This window comes from Ursus americanus, chromosome 9 (assembly GCF_024610735.1).
Source record: "Ursus americanus isolate L20-20 chromosome 9, mUrsAme1.1.p, whole genome shotgun sequence".
In the NCBI taxonomy this organism is placed as follows: domain Eukaryota; kingdom Metazoa; phylum Chordata; class Mammalia; order Carnivora; family Ursidae; genus Ursus; species Ursus americanus.
Window position 1 is genome coordinate 28,758,410 of NC_142135.1, and position 19,371 is coordinate 28,777,780.

Genomic DNA, 19,371 nt, shown 5'->3' on the forward strand with positions numbered 1-19,371 from the left:
GGGAAGATGAATTCCCATAACATTTGGCTTTGAAAGCCAAAGGGGCTGAATTTTATGGGTTCTTACAACCTAGGGACTTAAATTCTGGAATTTTAAAAATCAGCAGGCTCCATTCTTGGAGGACCTAGAGGTTGATCCAGAAGCCAAGTCCCACCCTTAAAGAGACAGCACAACAAACAGCCCAAGGAGATACAGCATAGAAGCAAAAATTTGAAAAATGTCTGTGACATTCAGGAGGCAGAGTTATTTACTCATCTTAGAGCATGTCCCAGAGGAGAAGGGTTCACAGAGGGACTCCTCCAGGAACAAAGGAGCTGGCAAATGCCACTCCCCTTCCCCTATCTCCCAGCATAAACACATGGCCATCTGCAGGACCAACTGCCTAACTTACTTACACCAAGCCCAATCCTATTTACAAGTCATACCAAAAATAATAAACTATCCAGGAATAAGCTTAACCAAAAAGGCAAAAGACCTATACTCTGAAAACTATAAAACACTGATGAGAGAAATTAGAGATGACCCAAAGAAACAGAAAGACATTCCATGCTCAATTGTTAGAAGAAAAAATATTGTTAAAATGTCCATTCTACCCAAAGCAATCTACATATTTAATGCAATCCCTATTAAAATACCAACAGCATTTTTCACAGAACTAGAACAATCCTAAAATGTGTATGGATCCACAAAAGACCCTGAATAGCTAAAGCAGTCTTGAAAAAGAAAAACAAAACTGGAGTATCACAATTTCTGATTTTAAGTTATATTACAAAGCTGTAGTAATCAAAACAGTATGGTACTGGCACAAAAACAGACACAGAGAACAATGAGTCAAAACAGAAAGCCCAAAAATAAACCCATAATAATATGATCAACTAATCTTCGACAAAGGAGGCAAGGATATACAATGGGAAAAAGACATTCTCTTCAACAAATGGTGTTGGGAAAACTAGACAGCTACACACAAAAGGATGAAACTGGACCACTTTCTTACACCACACACAAATATAAACTCAAAACGGACTAAGAATCTAAATGTGAGACCTGAAACCATAAAAATCCTAGAGTAGAGCACAGACAGTAACATCTCTGACATCAGTCATAACAACATCTTTCTAGATATGTATCCTGAGGCAAGAGAAACAAAAACAAAAATAAACTACATAAAGATAAAGAGCTTCTTTTTTTTTTTTAAGATTTTATTTATTTATTGGACAGAGAGAGACACAGCGAGAGAGGGAACACCACCAGGGGGAGCGGGAGAGGGAGAAGCAGGCTTCCCGCTGAGCAGGGAGCCTGATGCAGGGCTCCATGCAGGGCTCGATCCCAGAACCCTGGGATCATGACCTAAGCCAAAGGCAGACACTTAACGACTGAGCCAGCCAGGCGCCCCTAAAATAGAGAGCTTCTGCACAACAAAGGAAACAACCAAGAAAACTAAAAGACAACCTACCGAATGGGAGAAGATACCTCATATGTGGAATTCAAGAAACAAAACAATGAACAAAGGAAATGAGAGAGAGAGAAAGAAACTAAAAAACAGACTCTTAATTACAGAAAACAAACAGGTTACCAGAGGGGAGGTGAAAGAAGGGATGGGTGAAGTAGATGAAGGGGATTAGGAGTACTTATCTTGATGAGCACTGAGTATAACAAAGAACATTTGAATCACGATATTGTACACCTGAAACTAATTTAACATTATATGTTAAACTACACTGGAACTAAAATAATAAAATAAAAAATAAATAAGTAAAAGCCCATAAATTCATTGAAGAGATGAGAATAACAAATATGAAATAGTTAAAACCACCTTTTTGTAAATTAAGTCCTATAGTTACATGCTTTGACACAGTATTATCCAAACTAATGAGAGAGAACTTATATTATCCCTGAGACAGAGTATTTAGAGAAGAAGAGGAATGACATCCCAAACTCTTCAAATAATAGATCCCTCCAAAAAAGTAAAGGGAATTCTCTTGAAAAATTTTGAAATAGACAGTAAAAATCTTTCTCCAACTTTTTCTTTGGATATGAAGTCATTGAAAATCCCTAAGGAAATTCATGATATGGATCCAGGTGGTTGCAGCATTACTAAGAGTAGTAATAGTGGTAGTAGTTAACACAACCATTACTTTAAATCAGTACGATCACCATTCAGTGTTTCATATGTACAAAGTACTGCTTACAATCATTATACGATTAATCCTTACAACAATTTTAGAAGTAGAAATTCTCATTCTCATTTTGCAGATTAAAAAATTGAGGTTTCTCCAGATTGTGCAAAATTTGAAACAACCCCCCTAACTTTAATTTTTCTCAGAAGAAATAAGCTGTAGAAATATATTTATGCAGCTCAGTGGGTAACATTCCAATCATCAATAAACAGTTATTGATTACTAACCATATATATGAATGGTACTATGCTAGGAATTTACATCTCAAGAACAACTTCTTCAGGATGATGGAATCGATAGAATTCATGATGTATCTAAATATCTTGAGTTAAGGACTGGTCAATGAGCAACAGTTTGGGTTTAAATTAGTAACAATTGCAGGAAAATAAAAGAACAGACAGAGGACACAAAAAATTATCCAGAAAATTAAAAACAATTTAATATTTGGACCAGCTATAATAGCATTTGCATAGTCAAAATGACATGAAATACTAAAAATATGATCAAAATTGCAGTATTGACTGTATCAGGAAGATGGGGCTGCAGGAAGGGTGTTTTATGTGGTAGGAAATAGAGGGAGAGAGCTAAATCCTCGTCTTTTATAATGAAAAGTCAATACATAATGCTTAAAACTGAAAAATCAAGAAAAAACAACACAAGACATCGATGTAATGGCAAAAATTAAATGGACATATGTTAAAAGGATGAAGAAATAGATGACCTTATAGAATTATTTGACTCTAAGTTATGTGTATACATAATTTGATAAAAATTAAAATAAATAGCTATGAATTATAAACCACAGTGAATTTCTGAGTAAAAGAATAACAAGCTTGTTCTGAATGTCTTAAGAAAATTTTCTGCTGGCATTGCAAAAGAAATGATTAAAGGGAGAGAGGGAAATCAGTTGGGAATATCTTCCCCTAGGCTAAATGGAATATAATAAAGATTTGAACCAAGTTAGTGTCAGTGGGACCAGAAGGAAAGAGGATAATTTAGAAGATAGTTTAGAAATAGAATCATAAGGACTTGGAGATTAACTGAATAAAAAATATGCAGAGGGGGATGTTTGGAACAATTAAAAGGGATGTTTAAGATAATTCAGAGGTTTACAACCAGAGTTGCTAGGCAGAGCTGCTCTCTAAATAGTTTTTCCTATTAATTCTGAATAATAATTTATGTATTATTATGTATTATACGTAAACATATAAAAACATAATGATTTTTATTCTTATCATACATGTAATTATGTATTATATATATATTCTAGAGAGATACTAATCCCTTGTTGGCTATATGTATTGCAAGTCTTCTCAGTGGTTTATCTTTTCACTTTTTTTTTTGTAGTTTCAAGTTTTTACTTAAATTCCAGTTAATTAACATATAGTGTAATATTGGTTTCAAGTGTAGAATTTAGTGATTCATCAATTACATATAACACCTAGTGCTCATTACATCATGTACCCTCTTTAATATCCATCACCATTTAGCCCATCCCCCACCCACCACCTCCTCTCCAGCAACTCTCAGTTTGTTCTCTATAGTTAAGAATCTCTTATGGTTTGCCTCTCTTTTACCTCCTTCCCATATGTTTATCTGTTTTGTTTCTTCAATTCCACATATGAGTGAAATCATATGGTATTTCTCTTTCTCTGACTTATTTCCCTTAGCATAATACTCTCTAACGCCATTGATGTTGTTACAAATGGCCAGATTTCATTTTTTTATGCCTGAGTAATATTCCATTGTATATACATACCACACCTTCTTTAATTCATCAGTTGATGGACACTTGGGTTGTTTCCATAGTTTGGCTATTGTAGACTATACTGCTATAAATATTGGGGTGTGTGTATCCCTTTGAATTAGTATTTTTATACTTTTTGGTAAATACTTAGTAGTATAATTGCTGGATTGTAGGGTAGTTCTCTTTTTAACTTTTTGAGGAACCTCCACACTGTTTTCCAGAGTGGCTGCACCCGTTTGCATTCCCACAATGGTGCAAGAGAGCTCCCCTTTGTCCACATCCTCGCCAACACCAGTTGTTGTTTGTGTTGTTGATTTTAGCCATTCTGACATGTGAGGGGATATCTCATTGTAGTTTTGATTTGTATTTCCCTAATGATCAGTGATGCCAAGCACTTTTCATGTGTCTGTTGGCCATGTGTATTTCTTCTTTGGAAAAATATGTATTCATGTCTTCTGCCCATTTTTAAATTGAATTATCTGGTTTTTTGGATGCTGAGTTTTGTAAGTTCTTTACATATTTTGGATACTAACCCTTTATCAGATATGTCACTTGCAAATATCTTCTCTCATTCCGTAGGTTGTCTTTTATTTTTCTTGACTGTTTTCCGTCTGAAAATAGGGCTTTTACTTAATAATATATGAAATAACTCTACACGATAGTACCATATAGATGGGTATTTCCTTCAACAAAACTAAATGGAGATGCTTTATTTTTTGTGTGCAATATAAGGTTAGATGATTTTCCTATCTATAGGGTATTATAGCAAAGAATTATTTCAGATATCACCAAGTAAAAGCCCTATATTCAGATAGAATCATTGGCAAATAGATAAAATCAAGAGCAAATCAATAACTTGCATGTTTAGCCTAAAATTTCATGTCATGAAAATGGTTTGTTCTTAATCCAGTTGGCTAATAGATATGCCTAATCACTCTTATATTTGGGAATGAATAAAATAGTAGTATGAATTAAGAACTAACTTAAATTCAATCACTAGAAACACAAGCTAACTACCTAAGTAAGAGAATGCATTTTTGTTCCTCAACAAAGGAAAACTTATTACTTATATTACACATTTAAAGTTAGAATTAAACAAATTCATCGTGCTAAAGAAGCAGAAATACAACTGCAAAAAGGGCTCAGCCCTTCCCAAAGATTAGAGAGATATATAGTCCAATTTTTCTACTTCCTGAACATAATTATATCCAGTTATTTTGCTCACCCTAGATCCACACAAACACAGACTTGGGCATTTTAGTGCCACTGAGCTTTATCCTTAGCACAAACTTTGGGGTGAGACATACCTTTTTCCCCCCTGAATCACTTTTTCTCCCTTAGTTAAACATAAGAAAAAATAAACTATAAGACCTAGCCAGATGCTTCAATGCTGAAGGAAATTGTTTTGGTATAATCCAAAAAGAGGAAAAAAGAAAATTTGGAAGGCTCAGGCCATTTTAGACCATACCCAGTCTGCTGCATGTAGGCTGTATGGCTCATTTGGCAACTTCCAAAACAGCCAAATGCACCATACAGGTTCAGCATTCAAGTATTAAATATGTGTGGCCTGAATTGCTTCCACCAATTGAGTATCTTATTTTCTGCAATCCAAATCAGCCACAATGTTGAATATCCTTCAAACTAAATCAAACTGAGCACAAAGTTGCCAGGCAAACAAATGGCAGGAGAAGAGGACTCTTAGGTTGAAAGATACAAGAACTAGTTACTGACTCATCAAAAAAGACCCTGGATTGTACTATGTCTTCAATTGATTAAAGTGAATAATCCTAAAAATTCAGCAACCACCATAGCAAATCAGAGACTATTTAGAGATTTAGGAAGAGAAAAATAACCACAGGCAGTTAAAACACTTCGTAAGCTAAGGAGGTCATCTTTCACCATAGGTACAGTCAGATTTTATTTCTTATCTCAGGTTCAGAGGATTTTAGTACTGTAAATTCCTTTCTTATTAATATCTTTTGTTCGTTGGGAATTTAGATTATTAAAAAGATAGTGCTTTTGGTATATAATGCTTCCTATAAGCAATATAATATATGTTGCAAAACAACATATTTTATTTTTGCCATATTGGGAAGTAAGTTGTCCATGACTTTGAGTTTTGTACGTTGTTTACTCTGCAGTTCTAACCTACAAAAGCTTTCTGCCATGCTACTTTTGAAAGGAAAGTATGAAGATTTTTGGTCTATGTAAAAGTCAAAGATTGGTATTTTTAGATATTGGTACCTCAGGTCCTAAATGTTATTTATCTGTTCCAGTTTCCCTTTGGTGTAATTTGTTGCTTTATATTGGTCTATCTAAATTTTTAATGTAAAAAGAAACAGACCTAGATTGAAGTATCAAGAGAATACATACCCATACTTAAAATGGAAAGGGAACAAAAGCTCCTACTCCCACTTAATAAAAATCCAGATCCTGTTTTGTTATTTGTTCTTTAGAAATGAAGGTCTAATAAGTATAAGATAACATTTAAATGCAATGTACTTACTTCTTTTATTCATTTTCAAAGCAAGTGTCTGATGGAACATTTGTGTTTCTTATTTTTTTTTCCTTCCTGGCCTTTAACCAGCTTGCTATTTTCCAAATGATATTTCATTTCTGGGCTTTGTTACAATGCATAAGATTCTACTACTGGGGGGCGCCTGGGTGGCACAGCGGTTAAGCGCCTGCCTTCGGCTCAGGGCATGATCCCGGCGTTCCAGGATTGAGCCCCACATCAGGCTCCTCTGCTATGAGCCTGCTTCTTCCTCTCCCACTCCCCCTGCTTGTGTTCCCTCTCTCGCTGGCTGTCTCTATCTCTGTCAAATAAATAAATAAAATCTTAAAAAAAAAAAAAAGATTCTACTACTGGGTATTTATCCATTCCCAAAATTGTAATAAGCCTTAACTTCAATCCCTCACTTTTTGCTCTCCCCTCTCTACATTCCCTCTTTTCCTTAGGAATTACATGGAAATCCATGCTTACATTAGTTCCTGTTTAGCCATTTTCCAAATAGTAATCTTTTGGGTTCACAAAGGTCTTGAAAGAGATTATGATGTTAAACTTAACAGTGGTATCTGTTTCAGCATCTACATTTAAAAATGTTAATAAAAAAATTTTTTTAAATATCCATCTAAAATGAAATACTTGTAGAGCCCAGGAGGGCAAATGCTATAGAAAGAACAGTGATTATCAGAAATCAGAGGAAGGTCCTCCAGATAAAGTCACTGTTGGTTTTTTATAACTCAGCAGATTACTGCTGGTCATCACGAAGATAGTAATCAATACTTAGTTTTAAATATTCTATTTTTGGTCTTTTATTACCTAATTTATGCCCATAATTAGTCACTGTTAAAAGAAAGATGACACAAGAAAGTGCTAGAATACATAGTAACATACATTAATGAGTACAAACATGATAAATGTGCAAATTTGTCTCAAAATGATATCCTTCGATCCATTAGGTCAATCTGTCTGATCAAAATTCTTTAAAAATGCATCAGTATTTCTTGTACCTCAGAAAGCAATGCTAATAAAGTAAACCATACTGACTATTGTATTAAATTTGCCTTTATTTTAACTGGGAATGTAAACCACTAACATCTATGATATATTTGTGGAGGTATACTAGTAAGTAGCAACCTTTTCTCTTAGGTCATCACTTAATAATAAAATATAGTAATTACAAAAACATTTTGCTAAATCACGTCATTACATGCCACAGAAAAATTGGAAAATAATTTTTAGAACTTCTGAGTTTGAAAAATCATATATATTGTGAAGTGATCATCCATCCACAAAGTTTAGGGATTATTACCAACATCAGTAGTTCCCAAATGTATTCCTCAGAACAGTACTTTATGGAATTTTTTAATTTTAAGAATAATGCCTTTATTGTTTTAGGGAAAAAAAGGATGGCGGGAGGACTTAAGAAGGCAGAGGAGTAGGGGACCCCTTTTTCATCCGGTCCCCTGAGTCGAGTTGGATAGGCACCAGACCAGCCTGAACATCCACGGAATCAGCCTGAGATGCAGGAAGATACATCTGGATCTCTACAAGTGAACATCTCCAGTGCTGAGTATTGAGGTACAAAGAGGGGAGCCGTGAAACTGCGCACAGATATCAGAAGATAAATGGAAGGGGGAGAGAGCTGCCACGTTTGGGCGCTGGGAAGCGGTAGCCACCTGCATGGGGGAGTGGGCGGACTCGCAGACCGGCACCCACGAGAGAGCAGACTGAGACCGTGATCCGGGAACATGCACCACCAGACTGAAATGGAGCTCCGGTGCGCTCACTGGAACCAGACTGAGACTGGGAGCTCCAGGAGTGCACGGGGGCGTCTGGCGGCTGGCGGTGTTAGAAACACAAAGAACAGAGATGCGCCAGCCCTGGAAGTGAGGGCTGGGATGCCGGTTGTGGGGCGCACATCCCGGGACGCTGCAGGGTTGAGCAGCACCAACAGAAACAGAGTTAAAGTGGCCAGAACATCAGTGGAGAATGGTCCGTGATCCCTTGTTCTGAGACAGAGGCTGAGATTCAGCCGCTGCTGCTCTGACTCTCAGAAGAGGCACAGCAAATTGCCAGGGAACAAAAGCCTGGAACTACCGGCTCACAGTGTGCCCATCCCCATCCCCCTCGCAGGGGACACGAAGACCCTACCCAAAAAGGGTTGCCTGAGTATCGGCGCGGCAGGCCCCTCCCCCAGAAGGCAGGCTGAAAAGTCAAGAAGCCACATCCCTAAGATCCCTATAAAACAAGGGCGCATGGCCTGGGTCCCGGTCAATAATTTGGGCTCTGGACAACCCTGCAACCTCTCCTCCTCAGAATGACGAGAAGGAGAAATCCCGCCCAGCAAAGAAAAGACAATGAGTCTGTGGCCTCTGCCACAGAACTAATGGATATGGATATAACCAAATTATCAGAAATGGAATTCAGAGTAACAATGGTCAAGATGATGTGTAGACTTGAAAAAAGTATTAACGAAAATGTTAATGAGAATATAGAATCTCTAAGGGCGGAAATGAGAGTGAATTTGGCAGAAATTAAAAATTCTATGAACCAAATGCAGTCAAAACTAGAGGCTCTGATGGCCAGGGTGAATGAGGCAGAAAAACGTATCAGCAAATTGGAGGATGGGTTAGTAGAAGAAAAAGCTAAAATAGAATTTGGACTCAAAAAAATCCACGCTCAGGAATGTAGGTTATGGGAGATTACTGACTCAGTGAAACGTTCCAATGTCAGAATCATCGGCATCCCCGAGGCGGTAGAGAAAAACAGAGGTCTAGAAGAGATATTTGAACAAATTATAGCTGAAAACTTCCCTAATCTAGCAAGGGAAACAAACATTTTTGTCCAAGAGGCAGAGAGGACCCCTCCCAAGCTCAACCACGACAAACCTACACCACGTCATGTCATAGTGCAATTCACAAAGATTAGATCCAAGGATACAGTATTGAAAGCGGCCAGGGCAAAGAAATTTCTCACATAGCAAGGCAAAGCTATCAGAATTACGTCAGACCTGTCTACACAGACCTAGAATAAGAGAAAGGGTTGGGGGGGGGCATTTTTAAAGTTCTTTCAGAGAAAAACATGCAGCCAAGGATCCTTTATCCAGCAAGGCTGTCATTCAGAATTGATGGAGAAATAAAGACCTTCCAGAATCGCCAGTCATTGACCAATTTTGTAACCACAAAACTGGCCCTACAGGAGATATTAAGGGGGGTTCTATAAAGGTAAAAAGGCCCCAAGAGTGATAAAGAACAGAAAGTTACAATCGATAGAAACAAAGACTTTACTGGCAACATGGCATCATTAAAATCATATCTCTCAATATTCAGTCTCAGTGTAAATGGCCTAAATGCTCCCATAAAATGACACAGTGTTGCAGATTGGATAAAAGGATAAGACCCATCCATTTGCTGTCTACAAGAGACTCATTTTGAACCTAAAGATACATTCAGACTGAAAGTAAAGGGATGGAATACCATCTTTCACGCCAATGGACCTCAAAAGAAAGCTGGGGTAGCAATTCTCAAATCAGACAGATTGGATTTTAAACTAAAGACTATAGTTAGAGACACAGAAGGGCACTATATTATCCTTAAAGGATGTATCCAACAAGTGGATATGACAATTATAAATATATATGCCCCCAACAGGGGAGCAGCAAGATACCCAAGCCAACTCTTAACCACAATAAAGAGGCATAGAGATAAAAATACACTAATAGTAGGGGACCTCAACACTCCACTATCAGCAATAGACAGATCACCTAAGCAAGAAATCAGCAAAGAAAGAAGGGCTTTGAATGCCATACTTGACGAGTTGGACCTCATAGATATATATAGAACACTACACCCCAGAACCAAAGAATACTCATTCTATTCTAATGTCCATGGAACATTCTCAAGAATAGACCATGTTCTGGGTCACAAAACAGGTCTCAACCGATACCAAAAGACTGAAATTATTCCCTGAATATTCTCAGACCACAACGCTCTGAAACTGGAACTCAACCACAAGGAAAAATTTAGAAGAAACTCAAACACTTGGAGACTAAGAACCATCCTGCTCAGGAATGACTCGATAAACCAGGAAATCAAAATTCAATTTAAACAATTTATGGAGACCAGCGAGAATGAAAACACATCGGTCTAAAACCTATGGGATACTGCAAAGGCAGTCCTAAGGGGGAAATATGTAGCCATTCAAGCCTCACTCAAAAGAATAGAAAAATCTAAAATGCAGTTTTTATATTCTCACCTCAAGAAGCTGGAACAGCAACAGAGGGACAGGCCTAATCCACACACGAGGAAGCAGTTGACCCAGATTACAGCAGAAATCAATGAATTAGAAACCAGGAGTACAGTAGAGCAGATCAACAGAACTAGAAGCTGGTTCTTTGAGAGAATTAATAAAATTGACAGACCACTGGCAAGATTTATCCCAAAGAATAGAGAAAGGACCCAAATTAATAAAATTATGAATGAAAAAGGAGAGGTCACAACCAACACCAAGGAAATTGGAAGGATTATTAGGAACTTTTATCGACAGCTTTATGCCAATAAATTAAGCAATCTGGAAGAGATGGAGGCCTTCCTGGAAACCTATAAACTACCAAGACTGAAACAGGAAGAAATTGATTTTTTTAAACAGGCCAATTAATTATGAAGAGATTGAGTCCATGATAAACAACCATCCAAAAAACAAAACTCCAGGCCCGGACGGTTTTCCTGGGGAATTCTACCAAACATTCAAAGAAAAAATAATACTTATTCTCCTAAAGCCATTTCAAAAAATAGAAACAGAAGGAAAGCTACCAAACTCATTCTATGAGGCCAATATCACCTTGATCCCCAAACCACGCAAAGACCCCAACAAAAAGGAGAATTACAGACCGATTTCCCTAATGAATAGGAACGCCAAAATCCTCAAAAAGATCCTGGCTAATAGAATCCAACAGTACATTAAAAGGATTATCCATCATGACCAAGTGAGATTCATCCCTGTGATGCAAGGGTGGTTCAACATTCGCAAATCTATCAGTGTCTTAGATTTTATCCAGAAGGAAAAATTCAAAAATCATATGATTCTCTCAATAGATGCAGAAAAAGCATTAGACAAAATACAGCATCCTTTCCTGATTAAAACCCTTCAGAGTGTAGGGATAGAGGGTACCTTCCTCAATCTCATAAAAACCATCTATGAAAAGCCTACAGCAAATATCATTCTCAATGGGGAAAAGCTGGAAGCCTTTCCGTTAAGATCAGGAACTCGACAAGGATGCCCACTCTTGCCACTATTATTCAACATAGTACTAGAAGTCCTTGTAACAGCAATCAGACAACAAAAAGGGATCAAAGGTATACAAATTGGCAAAGAAGAAGTCGAAATGTCTCTCTTCGCAGATGACATGATACTCTACATGGAAAACCCAAAAGAATCCACTCCCAAACTATTAGAAGTTATAGAGCAATTCAGTAATGTGGCGGGATACGAAATCAATGCTCAGAAATCAGTTGCATTTCTATACACGAATAATGAGACTGAAGAAAGAGAAATTCGGGAATTCATCCCATTTACAATAGCACCAAAAACCATATGTTACCTTGGAATTAACTTAACCAGAGATGTAAAGGATCTATATTCTAGAAACTATAAATCACTCTTGAAAGACATTGAGGAAGACACAAAAAGATGGAAAAATATTCCATGCTCATGGATCGGAAGAATTAACATAGTTAAAATGTCCATGCTACCCAGAGCAATCTACACTTTCAATGCTATCCCAATCAAAATACCGAGGACATTTTTCAAAGAACTGGAACAAATAGTCCTTAAATTTGTATGGAAACAGAAAAGGCCCCGAATCGCCAAGGAACTGTTGAAAAGGAAAAACAAAGCTGGGGGCATCACAATGCCGGATTTCGAGCTGTACTACAAAGCTGTGATCAAAAGACAGCATGGTACTGGCACAAAAACAGACACATAGATCAATGGAACAGAATAGAGAACTAATCTTTGATAAAGCAGGAAAAAACATCCAGTGGAAAAAAGACAGTCTCTTCAATAAATGGTACTGGGAAAATTGGACAGCTACATGCAAAAGAATGAAACTTGACCACTCTCTCACACCATACACAAAGATAAACTCCAAATGGATGAAAGACCTCGATGTGAGACAGGAATCCATCAAAATCCTAGAGGAGAACATAGGCAGCAACCTCTACGACATTGGCCAAAGCAACCTTTTTCATGACACGTCTCCAAAGGCAAGAGAAACAAAAGATAAAATGAATTTGTCGGACTTCATCAAGATAAAAAGCTTCTGCACAGCCAAGGAAACAGTCAAAAAAACTAAGAGGCAGCCTACGGAATGGGAGAATATATTTGCAAATGATGCTACAGATAAAAGATTGTTATCCAAGATCTACAAAGAACTTCTCAAACTCAATACGTGAGAAACAAATAAACAAATCATAAAATGGGCAGAAGATATGAACAGACACTTTTCCAATGAAGACATACAAATGGCTAACAGACACATGAAAAAATGTTCAAAATCATTAGCCATCAAGGAAATTCAAATCAAAACCACACTAAGATACCACCTTATGCCAGTTAGAATGGCAAAAATCAACAAGACAAGAAAGAATTGCTGGAGAGGTTGTGAAGAAAGGGGATCCCTCCTACATTGTTGGTGGGAATGCAAGTTGGTACAGCCACTCTGGAAAACAGTGTGGAGGTCCCTTAAAAAGTTAAAAATTGAGCTACCCTATGATCCAGCCATTGCACTACTGGGTATTTACCCCAAAGATACAGACGTAGTGAAAAGTAGGGCCATATGCACCCCAATGTTCATAGCAGCATTGTCCACAACAGCTAAGTCGTGGAAGGAACCGAGATGCCCTTCAACAGATGACTGGATTAAGAAGCTGTGGTCCATATATACAATGGAATATTACTCAGCTATCAGAAAGAACGAGTTCCCAACATTTGCTGCAACATGGACGGCACTGGAGGAGAGAATGCTAAGTGAAATAAGTCAAGCAGAGAAAGACAATTATCATATGATTTCTCTCATCTATGGAACATAAGAACTAGGAAGATCGGTAGGGGAAGAAAGGGATAAAGAAAGGGGGTAATCAGAAGGGGGAATGAAGCATGAGAGACTCTGGACTCTGAGAAACAAACTGAGGGCTTCAGAGGGGAGGTGGTGGGGGAATGGGATAGACTGGTGATGGGTAGTAAGGAGGGCACGTGTTGCATGGTGCACTGGGTGTTATACGCAACTAATGAATCATCGAATTTTACATCAGAAACCAGGGATGTTCTGTATGGTGACTAACATAATATAATAAAAATACATTAAAAAAAAAAAAAGGATGCACATTTAGTTTAGAAAGTACACTGGAAAGTGCCAGGAAGAAGGTAAAAGAGACTACCAATATTCCATCACCCAAAAGTAATCACTGCCAACTCTTATTGAACATCTTTACAAATATGTACAAGTTGCAAAAAAGTACTTCAGATAGGCAGATATATATACTTTCAGGAAAAAATAGAATAATTATGATTATTTTTAATTAATTTTTTAAATAAATAGAAGGCATTACTGAAATTCAGATAAAAGTTTAACCTCCACAGAGGATTACTACATAAAAGAACTCTCTAAAGGTAAGAGGAAAATTATAAAAATCTTTGCTGTCACTGTGTTTTACCTTTAAACTGGCTCCTTGCAATGAAAGATTCAAGTATCACATTTTTCCTTGTACCTAATCTCCACCTTACCCTGATTTTTATTATATTTTTCTCTTTAGATCATCAAAGCTTACATTTATACTTTGTTCATTTATATTTTGTAATAATAATCCCCAGTTGTCTTAGTTCTATATTTAAATAGGAATAATGAAGATACTACACCACAGGTATTTAAGATTAAATGAGAATTACACAGAAATACCTTATAAAGTATAAAGTACCAGAGAAATATTTGTTCTAAAAATGAATACTTCCCAGCATTCTTTCTCTATACTCACTCTTCTAAATTCTCATCTTAGAGAAAACAGTTTACTCACTGTACCGTTAGAAGGTTATTTTGTCTTCTCAAAGACTGATGCATATATTGCTGCCCCTACCTTGAATCTAAACTATCATCCAACTTTCAGTATCAAGACTAAGTCTCTCCCCCTCCTCAAGGTCTACAGAACTTTTGACCTGCAGGGACACTTTCATCTAAAGCTGTACAACACTAACATATTAAATCACTAGGCAATAAGAATTACACTTATATTGTCCTACTGGACAGTTATTTGATGTTTACACTAACAGAACTTTCATTCTTATATTCTGTCTTTTGAACTAAATTGTAAGCTCTACAAGGGCAAGATCTCAGATTTTTGTCTCCATGTGCCTTCTGCTTTATACATACTGGCAACACCAGTGCATCCACTTCATATGCTCCCACAGACCAGGGAATATAATTGTGCAACATAGTGGAGGTATACACAAAGTTTTACGAGAACTTAGTAGATATTTTTCTAAACTTTGCCTCAGAGACTGCCAGTATTCAAAAAATAAAATGAAATACATAACTACAATGAACATAATCTATAATAAATCTACAAATTGCAATGAATATAATTTAATATGTCAACATTAAGGAGTTAATTCTTATTTTTTTACATGAAGAATCAATAAGAAGGTGCTTCTGTGTTTTTAATATTAAGAAGGTACTTCTTGGGATACCTGAAAATCTTTATAAATGTTAAATATCACAGGTTTATGTGGTAGATGTAGATGGTTTAGAACACTGGCTTGTGAGCTAAATGTGTACTGACTCTAAAATATATACTGAAAGTTGTTTTTAAAAAGAAGTCTCAGAAATTAACGAGTTTAAATTTATTTTCTATTTTGTTTATCTTATAAAAATTGAGGGAAGAACTTACTTAATCAGCTCATTTAGATTTTCACTTGTTTTAAGTAGATAAGAGGTTATATAATGATATTAATATTAATGATGTTTATTCTTTGACCAAAATAAACAAAACAAGTATCATTCTACATAGGCTAATTTTCCATATTAAAATTCCACCTGAAAAGTATCATGTCAACTAATAAGACATAATATTTAGTTTTTAACTTTTGGATTTTCATATTATTATACAAGTTTATTATGGTCAAACACAGTCAGTTATAGGAGAAGTAACTATGGCACACAACAGAAGTTACATTTGGTGTTCTTGGAATATATGGGTCCAAGTAACAAGAGGCTACTGCTTCACTGCCAAGAAGTCAAGTTTAATTTGCTTTCTTTTTCTCTCCCTTTTCAACTGGCCAAAATACAAGTTCCACTGCAAATGCAACAACCAGCAAACACAGATGCCATCATAAATACATAATGCTGCCAAGTAGGAAACCCCACATTGACGGATAACAGAAGTCCCCATAGCAACTGGAAGATATTCTGGGCAGCATTAAAGTCTTGAAGCTATACTGTAAATAAAATGCATGCATCCCTTATAACTGAAATATAAATGTGTTCAGTTTGTACCACTGACATTAACTATTTACTATTACACAATGGGTGATTTTCCTGTCTGGTTCATATTCTTAGTGGGTTAAGAAATTTTTATAAATTTTTCATTCTGAACTTCTGCAATACATAACTGCTATCAAGGAAGGCCAGCTGTGCCTTAAGTAAAATTGGCCATATGTTAAAACAAGAACAAAAACAAAACTAAAAAAAAAAAGAAAATTGCTAACAAAAATCACAGTCTTATAACTCAATTTGAGTGCTAAACTTTAGCAGCTGAATGACACTCCTCACCAACATCAGTGGCTTGGAGACAAAATATGAAATCAACAAATATTTATAAGCATCCACTGTGCAACAATGTATGTCAGATTCTATGGGGAAAGGAAATTGAAGACAAGACCTCAATTCTGCAGGAATGTTTTCCTATAGTTTGTAGAAATCACTTATCTAGGACAGTAATAAGTCAAAGCAGTATTTCACCAGAAAATCTGATCCTTTGTAGGATATTATAAGAAACATCATTTGCCCACAATTGTTCTAAAGTCTGAACTCAACAAAGCAAAAATTTCAAGCATCATATATCAACAGATACAAAAACTAGGAAAGGATCGTTTAGAGCTGAGATAAGATAGAGGTTCATGATCTCTCCAAACAGCTTTGGTTTTAAATCTAAAATATTTTGCATTGATTTTTATAAAAATCTTTCCCCATCACATTCATTGTGAAATGTCAATGCTGGAAAGTGACATCACCAAGATGGCAGAGTAGGAGACCCCAGCTTCCATCTCCCCACAAAGATCAACAATTAGGCAGCTGTTCATGAAAAAAAATCAGCTTTGGGAGAGCTCACGAATCTACTTCAGAAATTTAGCAACCATAATAGAATAAAAAACTTGAGAATAGCTACACAAAAAGGAAAGAAAAAACAACTTCATTTTGCCTGCCTCATCTCCTCAGGCTTGCACTGCTCCTTGCCAAAAGGGAACTTATCAACTAGATAAGTTTACCTCACTGGGAAAGGGAGAACAGGGTGAGTGATCAGCTTTGCCAACTTTTCAGGGCACTGTATGAAAAATCCACTTCAGCTTTACCCCACTGAGACTCCGGCAAAGCTGAAATGTAGAGCTATGGCAAGAAACAAGGAAGAAGGACAGGGACTATCAGCCAGACAGTGGGAGTGACCATGGCTCCTTGTGACCTCCTCTGCAAAGGACCCTGGGAGTTTCTGCCACTGTCACATAGGTTGACCCACAGATTTCACTGATTTTCACCCAATAGGTTTCCATGTTTACAGAAGCCAGATACCTGAGTTCCTCTGCCCACTTTGACATTCTCTCCCTCCTAGAGCCTGGGATCCACACCGGCACCCTGCTGGGGCCTCTAATGCTGCAGGATTGCAAGATGCCAGCCTAGACACCTACAGCTGACCCCCATCACCATGCAGGTGCTCAGGTAACTCCTCCAGCTGTGCTCCTGCACACCTCCAGCCTGCCTCCATCACCAACCTCCATGGCAATATGTACAGCAGAGACAAGACCGTGCAGCCATGGGAGTTCCCACTGATACCCAGGGCCTCCACAGCCACCAGTGCATCCACACTTCGCCTTGGCCCTTGCTGCTTCCCCTGACCCCTGACACTATGTGTGTGTCTGCAACCAGCCCCTCTCACTACACTGGAGCCTGCAGTTGGTGCCCAGAGCCAAAGGTGTGTATACCACTAGCTCTAACCACTACCACTATCTGCTCTGGTCCCTAGCCACTGGACGCAGAAGTGCTGCTGAGGAACCAGAAGCCTTTGCAGCCAATGCAGATTCCCCACAGTGCTTATCAAGGACCACATAGTTGTAGATGGTATGGACTCCAGCAGGCCGAGCCACTGAAAATCATGCCCCAAAGGGCTCAGAGCCACCACACATACCTGCACTTGGTAACCTAAACCAATAGTTCCCATATCACATTCCAGCATGCCCCCCAACACAGGTAAAGGTCTTTCCTTACCAATGTCAGTCCATTAAGTCTGGAAGGGGTGACTCCTTCAATTTTATAGACACTTACGCAAGGCTACTGGGATCATGAAGAATCAGGGAAACATGACACCATCAAAGGAACACAGTAAATTTCCAGTTTACGATGCCAAAGAAATGGAGATCCAGGAATTGCCTGAAAAGGAATTCAAAGTAATTGTTATAAAGATGCTCATAAAGCTACAAAAAATATATAGACAATTAATAAAATCAAGAAAGTTACATAAAAACAAAATGAGAAATTTCAACAAAGAGATAGAAAACATAAAAAAGAATCAAAGACGAATTTTGGAAATGTAAAATACAATAGCTGCACTGAGGATGTCTATAAAAGCTTCAACAGGAGATTGTACCAACCTAGCAAAAGAAATAAAGAGTAAACTCAAAGACAGATCATTTAAAATTATCCAGTCACATAAGGAAAAGTAAAAAATGAAAAAGGATGAAGAAAGCCTACAATATCATGAAACACCATTAAGGGAAACAATTTATACATCAATGAAGTCCCAAAGGAGAAAAGAGCGGGAGAAGGAGGAGAATATGTAAAGAAATAATGTCTGAGAACTTCCCAAAACTGGGGGCAGATTTAGCAATGAAAATTCATGAAGCTAATAGGTCTCCCCAAATTTCAATCCAAAACAATCCTCTCAAGATACATCATAATAAAACTGTCAAAAATCAAAAACAAAGAGAATTTTTAAAGCATAGGAGGGAAATAATTTCCCTCACACAAGGGAATCCCTATTAGGCTATCAGTGGTTTTCTCAGCAGAGAACTTGCAGGCCTGGAGAATGTGAATGATATATTCAAAGTGCTGAAAGGTAAAAACTGCCAACAAAGAATACGTTACCTGGCAAAGTTTAGAGATGAAGGCTAGATAAACACCTTCCCAAGAAACCAAAGCTGTGGGGACTCATCACCACCAGAACTGCCTTCTAAGAAAAACTGAAAGGTGTTCTTCTAGCTGAAACAAAAGGACACTACTTAGTAATATGAAAACACATGAAAATATATAATAAACTGGTAAAGATAAGTTTATAGTCAGATTTGAAACATTCTAATACTGTAATATGCTGTTGTGGTAACCACTTAAGTCTATGATATATGTTAAAGAAAAAAGTATTAAATATGGCTGTAGGTACAAAAAATTTGTTCATAGATACACAGTATAAAAAGATATAAATTGTGACTTAAAAAATATATGTGAGAGGAAGAAGGAAAAGGGTAGAGTTTTTATATACAACCTAAGTTAAGTTGCTATCAGCTTAAAATAGACTTATATCTACAAGATGTTTTATGTAAGCCTGAGGATAAGCATAAAACAAAAACCTATAGTAGATACATATAACATAAAAAGAAGGGAATCAAAGGACACCACTATGGAAAAT

At 37.1% G+C, this 19,371-nt stretch overlaps 1 protein-coding gene across 11 annotated transcripts in view; it reads right to left on the reverse strand.

Annotated features, from left to right (window-relative positions):
• The window catches only part of EMC2 (ER membrane protein complex subunit 2), a 540,022-nt gene that overhangs the window by 463,635 nt on the left and 57,016 nt on the right, over positions 1–19,371 (reverse strand). For all 11 annotated transcript variants that reach the window (XR_015725757.1, XR_015725760.1, XR_015725759.1 and 8 more), the window contains exons 14-15: positions 18,834–18,947; positions 18,015–18,119 (exon numbers count right to left, since the gene is read on the reverse strand). The gene's annotated coding sequence lies outside the window, so the exon portion shown is untranslated. The remainder of the gene's footprint in view (positions 1–18,014; positions 18,120–18,833; positions 18,948–19,371) is intronic.